Genomic DNA, 7318 nt, shown 5'->3' with positions numbered 1-7318 from the left:
ATTCCGGATCCCAATCCATAAAATTTTGGATCAGATTCGAAATCAACCTTATTTCAGGGCTCCGGCAAGAGCACCAGGGGAATTCATGGGAAGGAACGTTGGTAGACGTTGTGCCTACCACAATGAAGAAGGGCATCCAACTCAAGGTTGCAGAGCCTTAAAAGCACACTTGGAGGACCTAGTAAGACAAGGCCTTCTGAGGGACCTGGTCGATGAGGCCAGAACAAGGGAAGAGCAGGCAAGGCTGCCCCAAGCACCAGCAGCACCCCCTCCCCCAGCACAGCTACCACAAGCAGGAGAACCAAGGGTGGTCAATGTAATCCACTCAAGGGTCAATGAAAACGAAATCAGAGGAGAAACCCAGAGGGTAAGACATTTACAGCATATTTATCAAGTCGGGGAAAAGAGACATCGGCCAGAAGAATGCCAAGGGCCAATAATAGCCTTTACTGAAGCCGACCTAGAACTGGTCCAACACTCGCATAATGATGCCTTGGTAGTATCCCTACAGGTCGGGGAGTGCCAAGTTAAACGCATCCTAATAGATCAAGGCAGCTCCTGTGACATCATGTATGTCAGATGTTACAAAGAGCTAGGCCTTCACCCCGATGACCTAGAACAATCAAGCGGCCCGATGGTCGGCTTTAACGGAACGCCGACATGGCCACTGGGTGCAACAAGCTTAGAAGTACAAGCCGGCACTAAGAAGATCAGGACGGAATTCCTGGTAATTGACACACCCTCACCATACAACATCATCTTGGGAAGGCCGTGGTTGCATGCAATGGGGGCAGTTCCCTCGACATTGCATCAACTACTCCGGTTCCCAACAGAGAATGGGATTGAAGAAGTCAGAGGGGATCAACTACAAGCCAAAAATTACTCCATGGCAGCAATAAAATCCACCTGTAGTGTACAGGAACCAAAGAAAGCAGAAGTTGAAGATGAGGACATGGAAGTCCTGGAAGATGTTGGGAAAGAACCAGCCGAGAAAAGCGAAGAGGCGCTAAAGAAAATCCTCGTCCAGGAGGGCGACGAAGAACGATTTTTTCTTCTCGGCTCAGGCTTAGCCAGAGAAAAAGAAAAAGAACTGGAAGATTTTTTAAGGGCAAACATAGAGGCGTTCGCCTGGACACCTTATGAAATGCCTGGCATTGACCCCGAGGTCACTTGCCACAGTCTGAATGTCGACAGATCGGCAAAACCTGTGATTCAACAAGCCAGAAGGCCGACGTTAATGCACGTCGAAGCAGTCGAGGAAGAGGTAGACAGACTCCTTGAAGCCAGGGCCATCCGAGAAGTCCAGTACCCAACGTGGCTGTCCAACACAGTAGTAGTAAAAAAGAAGAATGGCAAGTGGAGTGTTTGTGTAGACTTCACCAGCCTCAACAAAGCTTGTCCGAAAGACAGCTTTCCTCTGCCCAAAATCGACCAACTGGTAGACGCCACCTCGGGACATGAAAGGATGAGTTTTTTAGATGCATACAGAGGGTACCACCAGATTGCTATGTACCCTCCAGATGAGAAGAAGACCGCGTTCATCACCCCGAAAGGCCTGTACTGTTACAGGGTAATGCCTTTTGGGCTAAAAAACGCAGGAGCAACCTATCAGAGGTTAGTGACAAAGATGTTTAAACACCTGATTGGCAAAACAGTAGAAGTTTACATCGATGATATGGTCGTAAAGACCAAGGAATCAAAAGGTCATCTTGCCGACCTTAAAGAGGTCTTTGACATACTCAAAAGATATCGGCTCCGACTCAACGCCTCAAAGTGCGCCTTCGGAGTTGGGTCAGGTAAATTTCTAGGATATCTGGTAACAAGAAAGGGCATTGAAGCCAGCCCAGACCAAATCAAGGCCATCCTGGAACTACAGAGTCCAACATCGGCAAAACAAGTTCAAATGCTCACTGGAAGGGCCGCAGCCCTAAACCGATTCATCAGCAGAAGCTCAGACAAGTGCAGACCCTTCTTTAACCTGGTAAAAAAAGTCACAGACTTCCTATGGACGGAAGAATGTGAAGCTGCTTTAGCCGACCTAAAAAAGTACTTGACCACAACCCCGGTCCTTTCTAACCCAATCCCAGGGGAGGAATTGTTTTTGTACTTAGCAGTCTCTGAACACGCAGTCAGTGCAGTGCTAATCCGAGAGGAAAAAGGGGAACAGAAGGCTGTCTATTATGTAAGCAAGACTCTGGCTAACGCAGAAACAAGGTACCTACCACTGGAAAAATTAATGCTAGCCTTGGTAATGGCCTCAAAGAAATTGAGCCATTACTTTCAGGCACACAAGATTGTGGTCCTAACAGAGCACCCACTGAAGTCCTTATTACATCAAGGAGACTTAACAGGAAGGATAGCAAAATGGGCAGTAATACTAGGCCAGTTTGACCTAGAATTTAGACCAAGAACAGCAATAAAGGGCCAAGTTTTGGCCGACTTCGTCGCAGAACTCACACCGGAAGCCATCACACCTCAGGCTCCGTCGAGCCAAGATGAGCATCGGCCCGACAAGGAAAAAGAACTCCAGTCAAAGACAAAAAAGCAAGAGAAAGAAAAGCTCAGACCATGCAGCATCTACATCGGCGATTCATTCAGACTATTCGTCGATGGAAGTTCAAACCGCCAGGGAGCAGGAGCAGGAGTACTGCTGATATCTCCAGATGGAGAAATTGTAGAACAGTCCATCCGTCTGGGGTTCAAAGCCTCCAATAACGAAGCAGAATATGAAGCATTAATTACAGGGCTAAAGCTAGCAGCAGCAGCAGAGGCAGACGAGGTAATTGTTTTTTGTGATTCACAATTGATTGTTAACCAGTCAACAGGAGAATTTGCAGCCAGAGACGAAAGAATGTCAGCATATGCAAAGGAAGTCATCCGACTGGCAGCCCTATTCCAGAACTGCAGATTACTCCAAGTAAGCCGAGATGACAACACCCACGCCGACGCGTTAGCAAACTTGGCCAGCTCAATTCAAACTGGAAAAACAAGGACAATTATGATCGACTACATGTCGGCCCCGAGCATAGATAAACAGAGCATTGAACAAGAAGCAATGTGCGTGGGCCTTGGACCAAGTTGGATGGATGCAATCATTGCATTCCTAAAAGAGGGGAAGCTGCCAGAAGACCATAAAGAAGCACATAAAATTAGGCTGAAATCGGCCAGATTCAGTCTAACAGCGGAAGGCCATCTCTACAGGAGGTCCTTCACTGGACCACTTTTAAGGTGCGTACATCCTTTGCAGGTTGAAGATTTCCTTTACGAGATTCATGAAGGAATTTGTGGAAGCCATGCAGGGGGCAGATCGTTAGCCCACAGGGCCATTACCCAGGGGTATTGGTGGCCCTACATGCAAAAGGATGCCGAAGCTTATGTAAAGAAGTGTGAACAATGTCAAAAGTTTGCACCTTTGATACATCAGCCAGCTGCCGACCTAAACCCAGTATCCAGCCCCTGGCCGTTTGCCCAATGGGGCATGGATCTGGTTGGACAACTTCCCCAGGCAACTGGGCAGAGAAAATACTTGCTGGTAGCAACAGACTACTTTACAAAATGGATAGAGGCAGAACCTCTTGCCAAAATCCGAGATGTAGACGTCAAGAATTTTATTTGGAGAAACATAATCACCAGATTTGGGATTCCAAGAGCAATTGTTGCCGACAACGGGACACAGTTCGACAGCAAACTCATCAAAAACTTTTGTGCAAAATTCAAGATCAAGAATTATTTCTCAACACCAAGTTTTCCTCAAAGCAATGGGCAAGCAGAAGCATCCAACAAAGTAATCTTGGATGGAATAAAGAAGAGGCTGCAGGCAGCAAAAGGAAAGTGGGTGGACGAACTGCCCAACGTACTTTGGGCATATCGGACTACGCCAAGAAGATCAACAGGTGAATCCCCCTTTGCCATGGCCTATGGCACAGAAGCAGTCATCCCATTGGAGATCGGCATCCCAGGGATCAGAACCCAGGGAGTAGAGAATGGCACCAATGACATTCTCTTAGCCCGAGACCTGGATTTATTGGAAGAACGAAGAGAAAAAGCTGCAATTCAGCTCGCAGTATACCAGCAACAGCTTGCCAGAGCTTACAACAAGAAGGTTAATCCAAGAGATTTTCAAGTTGGCGACCTAGTCCTGAGAAAAGTCGTCGGGAACAAAAAGGATCCCAGGGAGGGCAAGCTTGGCCCAAACTGGGAAGGACCCTATAGAGTCACTTCAGTATTAGGCAATGGAGCATATCGGCTTGAGGACAATGAGGGCAAAGCATTACCCAGACCTTGGAATACTTGTAATTTGAAATTTTTCTATCATTAGATAAACATCATTGTTTGGCCGATATTATCAATAAAGTCTTTTCAGAATCCTTTCAACATGTTCGATTGATAAAGTTATGCATGGATGTTTTCGAAGACACATCAAACTCAGGCAAAGATAAGCCGATGTTATTCCTTAATCCACTTGTTGAAATTTGTAGCAATTTACAAGTTGGAATTAAGCTGATTCCTTATCTTCACTTGTTGAAATTTGTAGCAATTTACAAGTTGAAGTTAAGCCGATATTATTCCTTAATCCACTTGTTGAAATTTGTAGCAATTTACAAGTTGGAATTAAGCTGATTCCTTATCTTCACTTGTTGAAATTTGTAGCAATTTACAAGTTGAAGTTAAGCCGATGTTATTCCTTAATCCACTTGTTGAAATTTGTAGCGATTTACAAGTTGGAATTAAGCTGATTCCTTATCTTCACTTGTTGAAATTTGTAGCAATTTACAAGTTGAAGTTAAGCCGATGTTATTCCTTAATCCACTTGTTGAAATTTGTAGCAATTTACAAGTTGGAATTAAGCTGATTCCTTATCTTCACTTGTTGAAATTTGTAGCAATTTACAAGTTGAAGTTAAGCCGATGTTATTCCTTAATCCACTTGTTGAAATTTGTAGCAATTTACAAGTTGGAATTAAGCTGATTCCTTATCTTCACTTGTTGAAATTTGTAGCAATTTACAAGTTGGAATTAAGCTGATTCCTTATCTTCCCTTGTTGAAATTTGTCGCAATTTACAAAACGAAGATAAGCCGAAGTTATTGCTTAAGTTCTCATAGCAATATGTGGGTTGTTTAAACCCTAGGGAAGATGCTTAACACTTGTTGAAATTTGTAGCAATTTACAAGTTTATGTTAAGCCGACATATGATCAACCGCCGAGGTATACAGAAAGTTACAGGTTAAAATAAAGGCTAAGTATATTGTTCATTACTTGTTAAAATTTGTAGCAATTTACAAGTAGGTCAGATTAAGATTATCATTTAATACTTAATTGAGAAGAAGCTTGCAAAGTTTACATTTTATATGTTCTATACTTGTTGAAATCTATGAAAAGTTTGCAGGATAGTATCTTGCCGAAGTCAAAGTTTTATGGTTATACCCGAGGTATGAAACCCCGAGGAGATTGCACAAAAGAAGCAACATGAGGAAATATGCAAAAATTTCATAAGTACAAGACTATGCAGAAATAGTCAACAGAATATCACAAGATTGGAACATCCAGAAGAAGAACTGTTGCAGTTACATATAGAAGAAACCACGTCGGCCAAAAGAAAGAGTTTTGCATTACCCAGAAAGTAAAAAAGTACAAAGCGCAAAAAAAAAAAAGAACAGAAAAAAAAGAGAAGGAAAAAAGTACAAAGGACAATTTTTTCAAGATTCCTCAGCATCAGCCACTGCAGGGACTGGGACCTCAGATGACTCTGGTGGTACCTCCTCGGCCACTTTCTCCGCTTCTATCTCGGCATCAATCTCAGCGATTGTTGACTCAACACTTCTTTCTACCAACAGAAGATTGGACGATAGTTGCCCAGTGGCAGTCTCCTTGGGTGCCCCCTCAGCCCCATCACCCTCCTCATCCAAAGTCAAGTCCATAACCTGCTCAGCAGGAGGAGGGGACTTGGCTTCGGCAGCATTCTTGGGCCTTCTCACCAAGGCGTCACAATCATCTTTTTCTTCATCTTCATCAACGGCCTCGGCCTCAGACTCTGATTCACCTTCAGGAGGAGGAGGAGGAAACGGTAACGGAATAGCGTCGGCCTGACGCAATGGCGAGTCAGCAGGAAGGTCAAGCTTCTTTATCAAGGACATCCAACCAAGGAAAAATCCCCTGTTGCATGCCTGCCTGACTTGAAGCTTGTAGTCTTCTGCGACGTCGGCCATACCTTGAGCATAGGCCTTTTCGTCGGCCTCTTTGATTTCGGCCTCTTTTGTAGCCAGAGCTTGCTGGAGTTCTTTCTCCGCTTGGGCCTTCTGAACCTCGGCCTCTCTTTTCTCGGCCTCAGCAACTTTTCTAACGGCCTCAGCAGCTTCGGCTTTCTCAAGAGCTAAAGTTTGAACTTTGGTTGCAGCCTCGGCTTGATCCTCCAACTTTTTCATTTTTGCTTCAAGAGACTTGATCTCTCTCTTCATAGAAGATGCTTCCCTTTTCATATCAACCAACCTTTGACGATTTTCAAAGGATTGCATGGCAAATGAGTGGGCATGTTGAATGGCCTGCAGAAAAACAGAAATGTGAGACAGTACTCTCAGTGAAGAACAGAGAAAAAAAAAAAAAATCACAAGTACAAACAGAAATACTTACTTGAGCAGAATGTTGGAGCATAAGAGCATAATTTTCATACTCACTAAGCTTGCTATTTCGCTCCAAGTCATTTGGTAGAAGAAGAGCAGTGCTAAGGGCGACAGCAACATTAATGTCGTCAGCACTTTCACTAGCCATGATGGGCCTATCCTCCAGGGATAGATCAGGGGCCCAGGGGACGTCGGGCTTCTTCGAAGCCGAGGTCGTCGCAGACGATGACCTTGGCCTCTTTGTTTGTGTAGACCCTGAGGGTTGGCCCTCAGCAGACCTTTTGGTTGAAGTAGAGGCTGATTTTTTGCTTTCAGCTAGCTTCGAAATCGGCAGAGCATCCTCAGCCTCGGCATCTGTAGCCTTGGCCTTAGGCTGAGCCTTTTTTACCCTCTTTGGTTTGGGTGGAAGCATTGATTGCGTTGGTGCGGCTTCGGCGTCAGTTGGAAGGTCGGTGAGAAGATCTTGGACGACAGGCCTTGGACGAACCATTTCGGCTGTTTTTACAAGCTTTCTTCGGCGTTTACGTTCAGGAATTGGTATTAAGTAGGGGGCCGAAGTTGATGGAAGATCGGCTGGGTCAGATGTGGATTCTTGATCTGTTCGGGATGTAGAAGCAGTTAAGGTTGTGGCTGTAGGTGGAGAAAGGCTCTTTTTCCTTTTTCTTGGGACGTCGGGTAAGGTGGATTTGTATGTAGGGAT

This window comes from Camellia sinensis, chromosome 10 (genome assembly GCF_055761805.1).
Source record: "Camellia sinensis isolate YWXY chromosome 10, ASM5576180v1, whole genome shotgun sequence".
Lineage (NCBI taxonomy): Eukaryota > Viridiplantae > Streptophyta > Magnoliopsida > Ericales > Theaceae > Camellia > Camellia sinensis.
This window is presented reverse-complemented; position numbering follows the sequence as displayed.